Source organism: Pseudophryne corroboree, chromosome 2 (assembly GCF_028390025.1).
Source record: "Pseudophryne corroboree isolate aPseCor3 chromosome 2, aPseCor3.hap2, whole genome shotgun sequence".
NCBI lineage: Eukaryota > Metazoa > Chordata > Amphibia > Anura > Myobatrachidae > Pseudophryne > Pseudophryne corroboree.
The window spans coordinates 358,120,133-358,132,520 of NC_086445.1; positions in this window are offsets into that span (position 1 = coordinate 358,120,133).

Below are 12,388 nucleotides of genomic sequence, written 5' to 3' on the forward strand. Positions count from 1 at the left end.
CCTCCCTGTCACCCACTACTATCACCCTCTATCTGGTGCCACACTCTTCCTGCTGGCTATTTTGTTGTCCAGGACTTCTATTAACTTAATAGAGTCGCACAAATGGCACTATTAAGTTAATGGAAGCCATGGACAAGAAAATTGCATTCATGTCCTCCTCCCACTGTCTCACTGATCCCAAACACTAATATTTATTTTTTTATAAAATTGTAAAATATATTAGCTGCCTGCTTATCACAAGTTTGATGAGCAGGCAGGCTGCGGTCATTGGCGGTGACGGCATCAGACTGAGATGCAAATTAGTGGCGAGGGGTTGGGCAGTTGATGGCGGCACTTTTGTAAGCAATTGGCGATGGCGGTGGCCTTTAATGGCAGGGGTAGTGGGCATCAGGGGCAGTGGCAGTAGCGGGCATAGGCTCATGCGCAGTAGCAGGCACAAGCTCGGCAGTGGTAAGGGTCATCGGCGGGACTCGGTGGATATTCTGGCGGCAGTGCCTCACCAGCCACTGACCTCACCGCACGCCACTCATTTGTTTAGGAGTGCTCTCCTTTTGCATGTGTCTATATATATATATACAAAAGCTGGGTCTGTCACTCAATATATAAATAGTATTACCCCGGTGTCCTGATCCGATGCGGTGTTTCCGCCAAACATAGAAGCCAATATGGAACGGCACTCAGAGGTTTTAGTATCATGCAAAAGATGTGTATTTAAAAATTCAGCAATACATTCCTTCAGAATATCAACGTTTCGGTGCCAACATGCACCGTCGTCAGGATATGAAGCAGCCCACAACGAAAGACGCAACCAACAAGAAATCCAAAAACTCACCCTGCTAAAATACCTGTGTAAATCTCCATTATCCCTTCCACCAGTGGCGTGCGGTGAGGTCAGTGGCTGGTGAGGCATGCTGCTAAAGCCACTGCTATGGCCGCCGCCAGAGGTGGATTTTGACCTCATGGGGACCTAAGAAAGACACCGATTTGGGGCCACCCTTCCTCATACAATCCATAGCACTATATCCTGTCATCACCAACCCTGGTTATGCCTGCTGTGTGTGTGCCTCCTTCCCTCACACATCCATAAGGCAGCAGCGCAGGTTCTACCTGCACTACTGCTGGGAGAGCTGCTGCTTGTGGTGGAGGCTGAAGACGAGCAGAATCATCCCTGAACAGCAGCACCAGCTGGGCTGGATCTAGACTTTTCTTTTAGGAGGAGCTGGCAGTGGACATAAGCATGCTGTCAGAGGTTTGTGTTGCAGTTTTGGAGGGAAGGAAGCCACAGGGGCCGAAAACAAAGGGGGCAGAGCGAGCGTGGACAGGTGCAAGAAGCCAGATGGGAGCTGGCGGTAGATTTTTAAGAAGAGAGACAGATATACAGAGAGGCAGAGAGAGGAGGCAGAGAATGAGGCCGATAAATGAGAGAGAGTTAGGGAGAGGAGAGAAAGAGAGGTGAGAAGGGAGAGTCAGGCTGCTGGGAGGGTTAGGCTTCGGGGGTGGAAGGGTTAGGTTTAGGCTGCAGGGAGGGTGGGTTAAGGTTAGGCAATACCAGGGAAGGTTTGGGGTGGGGCGTGGGAGGGGGGAGGTTAGTGTCAGGCTGCAGGCAGGTAGGGTTAGGGGGATTGGGGATTAGGGATAGGGTAATAACCTAACAGTTGTCAGGATCCTGCACATTGGGATGCCGCTGTTGGTATTCTGACCTTCGGCATCTCAAGTACCAGGATCCCGATTCCGTCCCTCACATAAATGTCACACATATATCCAGAGGGCAACTATTAATCTATCACAATGGTGGTAGCAGTAATCCCTGACGTCCGTCCGCACATCTGCCTTGCTCCTTAAGCCGGTGGAGAGTGATGGCAAAGCTAATCACCTGCCTCCAGCATAATGGTCCCAAATCATCTATCGCTCCCCAGTATAGCGACCACAGGCCATCCCACCTCTCCTGCAATCTGCATAATGGAGACACCCCTTTACATTTATTTCCCAAAACATCATCACCACTGACCCTTCCCAGAGTAACAATACCACCCACCCGTGTTGCAGAACCACCCATATACATCAAATTCTCCATAGTCAAGGCAGTGCCACAGCTTTCAGTATGATATCCCGGATGTGGCGATCCTGGCTGTCAGGAGACCGATGCTGGGATCCCGACAGCCAGAATACCAGCGGCAAGCACAGCATGTCCCCTCGCAGGCTCACTGCGCTTGCCACGCTTCAGGCCCTGTGGCGACCTTCAGTGTGGATATTTTCCGTCATACAGTATATGTATTTTGGAGAATGGGACACCAGGGATAAATGGTGTTCAGGTATGGTACATAATTATTCTGCAAAAAGAAGATGACCAATCTCTTTCAGTGGCAGACTGGAGAGAGAAAATTGTCTAAATGGACATCATTGAAACCAATATGAACTGTGCTTTTCAGGATATAAGGCAATTTTATATAAAGTTATGTTTTGAGGATGTTATCGGCGGCTGATTAATGCACTGTATACTCACCCGACATCAGTGGCTGAATGATGTGCCTTACTTTTATCTATTAAGCAAAGGGTGGTTTAACCTATGATTGCATAACGTATGTGAATAAAAATGTGCTTATAGGACAGTGTCAGTGATTGTATAAAGTACCCTATACTTACCTGCTATTTGCGATTGAATATTGTAACTCATACTCACTAACCAAAAATTGTGTATTTGTACATTTAATCTATATAAGCACAGTTGAAACCTGTCTCCAATAGACGACTGTCTTTGGATCAGAAACAAACGAGCATAGGCCCTCATTCCGAGTACATCGCTCACTAGCAGTTTTTAGCAGCCGTGCAAACGCATAGTCGCTGCCTATAGGGGAGTGTATTTTCGCTTTGCAAGTGTGCGAACGCCTGTGCAGCCGAGCTCTGCAAAAACAGTTTGTGCAGTTTCTGAGTAGCTCTGGACTTACTCAGCCACTGCGATCACTTCAGTCTTTTTGGTGCCGGAATTGATGTCACACACCCGTCCTCCAAACGCCCGGACACGCCTGCGTTTTCCCTACCTCCCAGAAAACGGTCAGTTGACACCCATAAACGCCCTCTTTCTGTCAATCTTCTTGCGATCAGCTGTGCGAATGGATTCTTCCTTAAATCCATCGCACAGAAACAATCCGCATTGTACCCGTACGACGTGCGTGCGCATTGCGGTGCATACGCATGTGCAGTAGTGACCTGATTGCAGCGCAGCGAAAATTGGCAGCGTGCGATAAACTCGGAATGACCCCCATAGTGCTAAGTGTGTCTGGAGGAATAAATTACTGTGAAGACATTTATAGCCTATGGTCGAGGTGTATGTTATATGAGAAAAACAGAGGGTGTGTCAAAGCCAGTAATATCTGTAAATCATTAATAAATTAAACAACTACATCAGCAATCTCCCCCCATGTATGTAAACACAAATTAATAGTGCCCGGTACCTCTGGACTAATTATAAGGACAGGAATGATCTACCAAACAGATGCTACCTTACATAGATACTTTCAACCAGACTGACATTCATAAGGTATAACAGTGATTATCAGTTCTAGGTATCTTGCCTTCACACCAATTAATAGTGTTTATCCCAAAGAGAGGCTAGAAATAGAGGTTACCAACTTTCACAGGAAAATATATACTGTACACATTTTTTGTAATTCTATTTTAAAAATGAATTTAATAAAAGTAAATTTTTAATAAATAAATTTTTGAACAAACGTGCCCCCAGGAAATAATTTTACTTCTTTTTCTTCTGCCCAGCTACACATCACCTTTAGCTTGTTCCAGATCAGGGCATGGATCCGACAGGAACCCAGGGTGACAGTAGGGAGGAGGGTCACCAATAAAATCAGCCGGGTGTTTGATGAAATACCTGTGGGGATAATAGCCTGCTCCCACTCCCCAGTGCATTTAAACTGGGCTCAGGTGTATCCGGGTCACTTCTTCCAGTCCCACTTCCTCCGTCCTCACACCACCGCCAGTGCCCGCTACTACACTGCCGACCCCACCAGCGGAAAATGCCAGCTAAAGTTGCCGCCAGCAATCGCCCCCGACACTAATGTTCCAAATCTGATGCCGCCACAAATCTCCGGGAAGCAGTGGCAGCCAGGGTCTGGGCAGCGGCAGTGAGTGCAGCTACCCCCAGCACCAAGTCAGTCAGTCAGACTCGGTAGCAGTGAAAGTGGGCTGGAACGACAGGGAGATCCCTGTATCTGGCGCCCAATCATATTTGCCTCAGTGACAGGGGGGCGTGCTTTCATACGGGTTGAAAGCATGCCCCTGTCACTGAGGCACTCATTCTAGTGCCGGTTACAGTGCATTTTCTAAAGGGCTTTTACAGCCCTTTTCTTGGCCCCGCCCCTTGCTTCCGGACCTTTATCATGGGCCGCGGGAGGCACTGCTGTCAGTGCCTCTTAAACACATTTTAACCTGTTTTATGATTTAAAAATGATTACATTAATATAAAGCATATACAGATTATGTGTCATAAGTATCTTCTTTATATTATTGTAATCATTAATGACAGGGGAGGCACTGCCTCCCCTGCCTCCCCTGACTGCACGTCCCTGCCTTCCACATGTGCACCGAGTGGGACAGCGGCTGGCCGGCGTACGGGGGCGCCCGCTGATGACATCATCCCATTGATAGAGCGATGATCCAGCCAGCGAGGCGCCTCAGTGTGACGTCCTCCCGTCGTCAAAGCAACCACCAGCGCTTATCTCGGTAACCAGGGATGCTATTGCATCTCCACAACCCTCACCATCGCGCTGATAGTGCACCGCCGACTGTTCCATCACTGCTATAAACAATCAAAAAATTAAAATTAAAAACAATGAACAGTACGGAGACCCGTATCTGAAACATAATTGAAACAAATGATTTTTACAAGCACCCTTTTCATATACTAGAACCATACCCCCCACAGCATTACTAAAATATAAGCTACAATCTAAATAATTCTATCAAACACTACTTATACCTAAGTACCCTACATGTATCATACTACACTGCTACCCAATTCACATGAGACTGTTCCAGAAGATTTTTTCATTTAGGCTACGTGGGGCCATTGTGTCCAATCTCATTATCCACTGTACTTCCAAGATTAATAGGTGTTTATTCCTATCTCCTCCACGATGGTTGGCTGGTAAATGATCAATGGGGGTCATTCCGAGTTGATCGCTCGCTAGCAGTTTTAGCAGCCGTGCAAACGCTATGCCGCCGCCCACTGGGGAGTGTATTATAGCTTAGCAGAAGTGCGAACGCATGTGCAGCCGAGCTCTGCAAAAAAGTTTGTGCGGTTTCAGAGTAACTCTGAACCTACTCAGCGCTTGCGATCACTTCAGCCTATTTGTGTCCGGATTTGACGTCATACACCCGCCCAGTGAACGCCCAGCCACGCCTGCGTTTTTTCAGACATGCCTGCATTTTTGCAAACATTCCCTGAAAACGGTCAGTTGACACCCAGAAACGCCCCCTTCCTGTCAATCTTCTTGCGGCTGTCAGTGCGACTGAAAACTTCGCTACAACCTGTGCACAACCACAACGGGCTTTGTACCCGTACGATGCGCATGCGCATTGCGGCCCATACGCATGCGCAGAAATGCTGATTTTTAGCCTGATTGCTGCGCTGCGAACAACGGCAGCTAGCGAACAACTCGGAATGACCAACAATGATCATATGTATGAAACTGGCTAATGAGTGTCCCCGTTCTGTGAAGTGTTTAGCCACAGGCTGGTCGCTGTCTCCCTGGATATAGCAGCTCTAATTGCTGAGCGATGCTGTGTAGCTCTCTCCTTGAATAGTCGTATCATTTTACCCACATAATAAGATCCACAGGGACAACGTACGATGTAAATTACGTAAGCAGTTGTGCACGTTACTTAATGCTTAATGGCAATATATTTGCCACTGTGTGGATGTTGAAAAGCCTTCCCTGTGTCCATATGACTGCAGGTTGTATAATGAACACATCTGTAATATCCCTTGCGAAAATTGATGACTCCCTTCCTTGGCCCGTAATATCCGTACGCACCACCCAATTCTTGATATTCCTGCCCCAACGGAAGCTAGCCATCTGTCTTTTGTTTTTAAAGGCACCTAGGTCAGTATCTGTGCTAACAATTGCCCACAAAGCTTTAGTGGCCTTCTGAACAATACCACTACTGGTTGTATAGTTTGTCGCCCAAATAATTTGATCATCTTCTTTACATCTATTGCTATGGCCCGTCAATAACTGATCACAAGGAATTCTTAAGACTTTTTCTTTATGCTGTAATAATAAATTCTCAGGGTATCCCCGTTGGATGAATTTGATCACCATCTCATCAAGCTGTTTTTCCAACAGCGACTGATCACTATTACTTCGGGCCACCCTCAACATCTGCGAGTACGGAAGGCCTGATTTGAGGGCTATTGGGTGATGGCTGGAGTATTGCAATAACGTGTTTCGGTCAGTGCTTTTACTGTACACTGATGTAATTAACTCCCCATTGATGTTAGCAAGGTGTACATCCAAATAGTCAATTTCAGAGAAACTCAACTTATATGTAAATTGTATGGGACCTTGTAGGTTATTAATTGACTCCACCAAAGTCCTGAATGTATCCTCCGATCCAGACCAGAAGAAGATAAGGTCATCAATGTACCATAAAAATAATCTTGAATGTTCCTGAAATAACGGATTACTGTAAAATAATTGACGTTCTTGTGCATACATGTATATATTTGCATATGTCGGGGATACATTTGACCCCATGGAACATCCAGAAACCTGTAAATAATAATGTCCATCAAACAATAAATAATTTCTGTATAATACCAAGGTAAGTAACTGTATGACAAAAGAACATCTGATGTTTCTTTTGTCATACAGTTAGTTACTTACCTTGGTATTATACAGAAATTATTTTTTGTTTGATGGACATTATTACTCAATCTACTTGCAGCATGCTGGTACTCATTTTACTTGCAGCAAAAGTGTATTATATCATATTATATTATATTATAAATACTGTATTATAAAAATAAAGAGCTGAACATAAGTTTTTAATTGTTTATTCATATTATTCACATATGCCATTTTTCCCCCACACTCAATATTTTGGACATTTTTGTGGAAATATTTGTGGAAATAATCTTTTTAATGCATGCTAATAAAATGTGAAGATTTTAATATAGAAAATACATCCAACCTCATGAGTGCCACTATTAGGAATACTTTTGCCTTGCAGTTCCTATATAGAATACAAGCATCAAAATCCTGAAAAAAATCTAAATCTTTATACCAATGTAAGATGAGGCAGCCACTAGGATGCACTCTGTATATATAGCAGTCACTAGTGCGATCACTGTATTGTACAGCAGTTGCAAGGATGCTCTCTGTACTGTACCGCTGTCAATAGGGTGGTCTCTGCATTTTATTGTGGTCACTTGGATACTCTTTGTATTTTATATATGTCACTAGAATTCTCTCTGTATTGTCTGACAGTCATAAGAATACTTTTTGTATTGTGTAATAATATATGTGGTATCTGTATTTTATTGTAATCATTAGCATGCTCTGTGTGTTGTAAGCAGGCATTAGGGTGTTCCCTCTATTGTATTGTGGCGTGTGGTATAATTTCTATATTTTATATCAATGTCTGGGACAGGGATGCTCCTTTTATTGCCTATAAAAATAAAACCTGCTGCTGTTGTGAATTTGAAAGTAAACATTAGAGGTGTGGGTGTGGGACTCTATGAATATATTGACCTAGGGCAGCTGGAATCCTTAAGCAGGTCCTGCATTCATAGTATCATGAAATATGTACAGTCTTAATATAGGTTGCAGTCTATTGTGAACTGTGGAGGTCATTCCAAGTTGAATGCTCGCTAGCTATTTTTTGCAGCGCTGCAAACAGATAGTCGCCGCCTATAGGGGAGTGTATGTTTGCTTTGCAAGTGTGCGATCGCATGTGCAGCCGAGCACTACAAAAAAGTTTTGTGCGGTTTCTGAGTAGCTCAGAACTTACTCAGCCACTGCAATCACTTCAGCCTGTTCTTGACCTGAATTGATGTCAGACACCCGCCCTGCAAACGCTTGGACACGCCTGCATTTTTCAAACCACTCCCAGAAAACGGTCAGTTGACATCCACAAATGCCTTCTTCCTGTCAATCTACTTGCGATCGGCTGTGCGAAGGGATTCTTTGTAAAATCCATCGCTCATCAACGATCCGCTTTGTACTCGTACGACGCGCCTGGGCATTGCGGTGCATACGCTTGCTCAGTTCTGATCTGATCGCAGTGCTACACAAAAAATCCTAGCGTGCGATCAGGTCGGAATGATCCCCTATGTACCCAGCACATTTACTTGTAAGAACCATGTAAAAATACTGCCTTTTTAATCATTTGTTGATGTGCTGATGTGCTAGTTTGGTTTTAGCAGCCATTTTTATAAACTGCACATTAAAAAAACACCAAAACTCATGCGGATTTGCAAAACCGTACATTAGTAAATCTGTCTTCAAATAATTGCTGAATAAATAGTTTAACTAAATATAGTAAATACAATGACATAGACCATTTGCCTAAAGTACTTGTAAGTTCTGACCCGGTAGGTTAGTCTTTAATCATCATTTGTGGGTTATTGCATCTGCAGACATAGGACCTAATTCAGTAAGGATTGCAGATTCTATTTGTAATCGCAGGGTAACGCCGCCCAGCATGCTACTCACCACCCACCCACTGCAATTACACTCTAATTGCGATTGCAATGCAATTAGAGCGTGATCTCAGAAACTGTGGATGCCTCCCGCCGACGCAGCCTGGCTACGATGGCAGGAGGCCCGCTGCCATTTTTTTCGATCGCGTTTGCGATGCGACCTGAATTAGACCCCTCCTGCCGGTGCAGCCTGTCTGCGACGGAGGAGTCCCGCCACCATTTTTTCGATTGCGTTCGAGATGCAACCTGAAGTAGGCACATACTCCAATCTCTTATTAGAATTAGTAATGAGTAAAAAAAAACCAAAAACATTTATTCAGAGCTAATGCAGTTATGTGTGTAAAATCTATCGCAAGAAACATTTTTCTTTCTTTCCCTAATTCAAAAACTATTAGAAGTTCAATTAGCCATAACTCTTAATAGCATAATCCTTTCACAAATGGAAGTGACTTATGTTCTTAAAATGCATTAAGGGTTCAACTCTTAAATGGTAAATTGTATTCTAATCATGGAACAAAAGACTTTTTAACAATAAAAATGAAAGCTATGTTTTTTCCTAATTATGTTTGATACATATAAACTGAAACAAGATTCTGCTATAGGGTTTCAACATTTACCAAATGTTACACGAGACAAGCAGAAAAAAATGTTGAACTGTAAATGTTAGATTCTATCAGAAATAAGCATACAAGAAAGTAAATGATTTAAAATTTTAATAGTTTCTAAAACCATTATTTGACTAACCAGAATGAGCCATTAACTAGCTTTAAAGCGGATATCCTACATTTTTTAAATTGCATTAGTTTCAATATGGGTTTACCCATTCTATTATTTAAACCAATTATACATTAAAATGCAGCCTTACAGAATAGCAGACTAACTTGGATAGGTATATCATTTCACCAGGACAATGAGGGTCATTCAGATGTGGTTAAAGAAGCTATCGCTGATTCTTACTTGGAAGCAGCAGTCATAGCTCTGTATAGTAATGCAGCAGGAGGCGCCTATTACAAGTAGACGCCTCCTGCTGCAGCAGTGATCCGACCTGTATCCTAGTACGCAGGATGCTATCAGTCTCAGGATCCATTCAAGCACACACAGAATGGGTGCTGCACATGCGCAAAGTACTGAACATCAGTACTTTGCGCATCAGGGCGCCCATCTAACTATATACCATCCTAAAAAACTTCAGTGAACAATTGCAAAATGGAAAATCAAGCAATTAGTGAACACCACTGGCAGAGCTGGATTAAGGCTTTGGAGGGTCCGGGGCATTTAAGACTGGGGGGCCTTAAAGAACAACGGGGCAGATGTATTAACCTGGAGAAGACATAAGGAAGTGATAAAACAGTGATATGTGCAAGGTGATAAAGGTACCAGCCAATCAGCTCCAATATGTAAATTAAAAGTTAGGATCTGATTGGCTGGTGCCTTTATCACCTTGCACATATCACTGGTTTATCACTTCCTTATGCTTTCTCCAGGTTAATACATCTGCCCCATTATTTGGTATACAGGGATGGGCCCTCATTCAGATGTTGTTGGATGATCTAGCGCTGCTGCTTACATAGAAGTAGCAGTGTTGAACGAAACCCGCTTGGCCACTATGTGTGGCCGTAGCCAGGGCAGCCATCGGGGGGGACTGCGGGGACTGGAGTCCTGGGCCCTTATAGAAAGGGGGGCCCACCCATGGCTCCTATCGCCAATACCTAGAGAGCCTCACAGGAAACACAACAACAGCTGGCTGATGCACAGGGAGTTCAGCTCTGTGAATCATTCCTGCAGATCCGCACTGCTCTACCTATATGTAATGTCATGATGTGTGACATCACATAGGGATGGAGCGATGTGGCAGAATCTATTGTTTTTGGTGGGGGGTCCTGTCTATTTTGTCAGTCCCAGGCCCCACAATTTCTGATGGCAGCCCTGGCCGTAGCCTTACTCCCCCAGTGCATTATTTTACTGTATGTATTCTCAGTTTGCCCCATGTTTTCTCATCTACACATACAGCCAAATCATGTCCAGAACATACTTGGGAAAAAAATATAATTTCCTTCTTTTACACACTTCCTTGACGTCATTCATTCCATATTTTATCTTCCCTTTCTTACTCTAATCCTGCACCTATTGTAGCAATCTAATGTAATCTTGGATCAACGTTTCAGTATATCATTAAATATATACATTGTATAAAAGCTTTTAAAGCTATCTGTTTTGCCTGTTTTATTGCATAGATGATGTCCTTATAAAGGTCTGCATATAAATATCAGACTCCTCATATATATTTCTATTGAAGAATAAGCTACTCTAACTTGGGTGGACCATAAGAATACAGACTTTGCTGACTATACATTTTTGACAGGTATACCATGTGTGATGTCACCTTGGGATCAGACTATGATCAAGTTGCGTCACCAAGATTAACCAGGGAGAAAAACCAGGTTGGCAGATGACCTCCATGATCATGTGTGAGGACATCTGCTATCCTGAGAGTTAAAAAGAGGAAAACAGACACTTAGGAGTGTATGTGTGGCCAAAATGTGTCATACATGGGCATGATCACAATCCCTGGGCCTTGTTCTAGTGGGTTTTTCTTTGCAAGTTGAATATAAAACTAATATTCTTTCCACTCGCTGAATAGTCTATTTCAAGTTAGCCCATCCATGGCTATTTTCTTTCTGGCTAATCTTATCTATGGCTGTTCTCATAAGCAAATAATAAGCAGACAAGGTTTTAGTATTATTGATGAAAAATTAAAAAAATACTATCAAAGAGAATGTCAAGTCGAATTAAGCAATGGGTCAATTAATCAATGTAGATCAAGGAAAACACTATGCCACTGCAATAAGGGACATACTGGGAGGTGAGAACTTAGTATCTGTTGGAAATGATGTGTGTACAGGTGTTGATATTGCAGATTTATATAGGCACATACCAGTGGAACCAGTGGTATGGGATTATTAATAGATGGTACCAGGGGCAAAAGCAGGATTTCTAAACGGGGGTTTCCAGATACAGTATGTGGTGTGTATATATATATATATATATATATACACATACACTCACACATATATATTTATATATACACACACATATTTATATACACACACATATTTACTGTACATACATTATACACGTGTGTCACTGGCAGCACTCCCAGAACTTTTCAGACAGCAATTGATGCATTAAACCATAGCATACTCTATATATATGGTATAGCTGATCTTACATACGGATTGGTTTTGATATACCGGTGCCTATCATCCCGGAGGTCAAAATCCAACCACGGGATGCCGGCAGCTGGGTGAGAGCAAAAGAGCCCTGAGTGGTCACGGTGGCAGGCTACATGCGCCATGCTATTTATTCTCCCTCCAGGGGTGTCGTGGTCACTCCAAATGGGAGAATAGGTGTCGGTATCCTGGCAGTCGGGATCCTGGTGCCGGTATGCTGAGCGCCGGAATCCAGGCAGCCGGGATATTGAATGCATCCCCTTACATACATAAAGATAAATGCACATTTAAGCATTTGCCTCTCCTGGCACTGCCTGCCTCCCTGGCCGCTTCCACCACTACCTAGGACCTGCTGCTGCCGGTGACTGCCTCCCCCGCCGCTGCCACCACTGCCGAGGTCCCACAGTTCCCACTACTGCCTATGACTGCCTCTCCCACCACT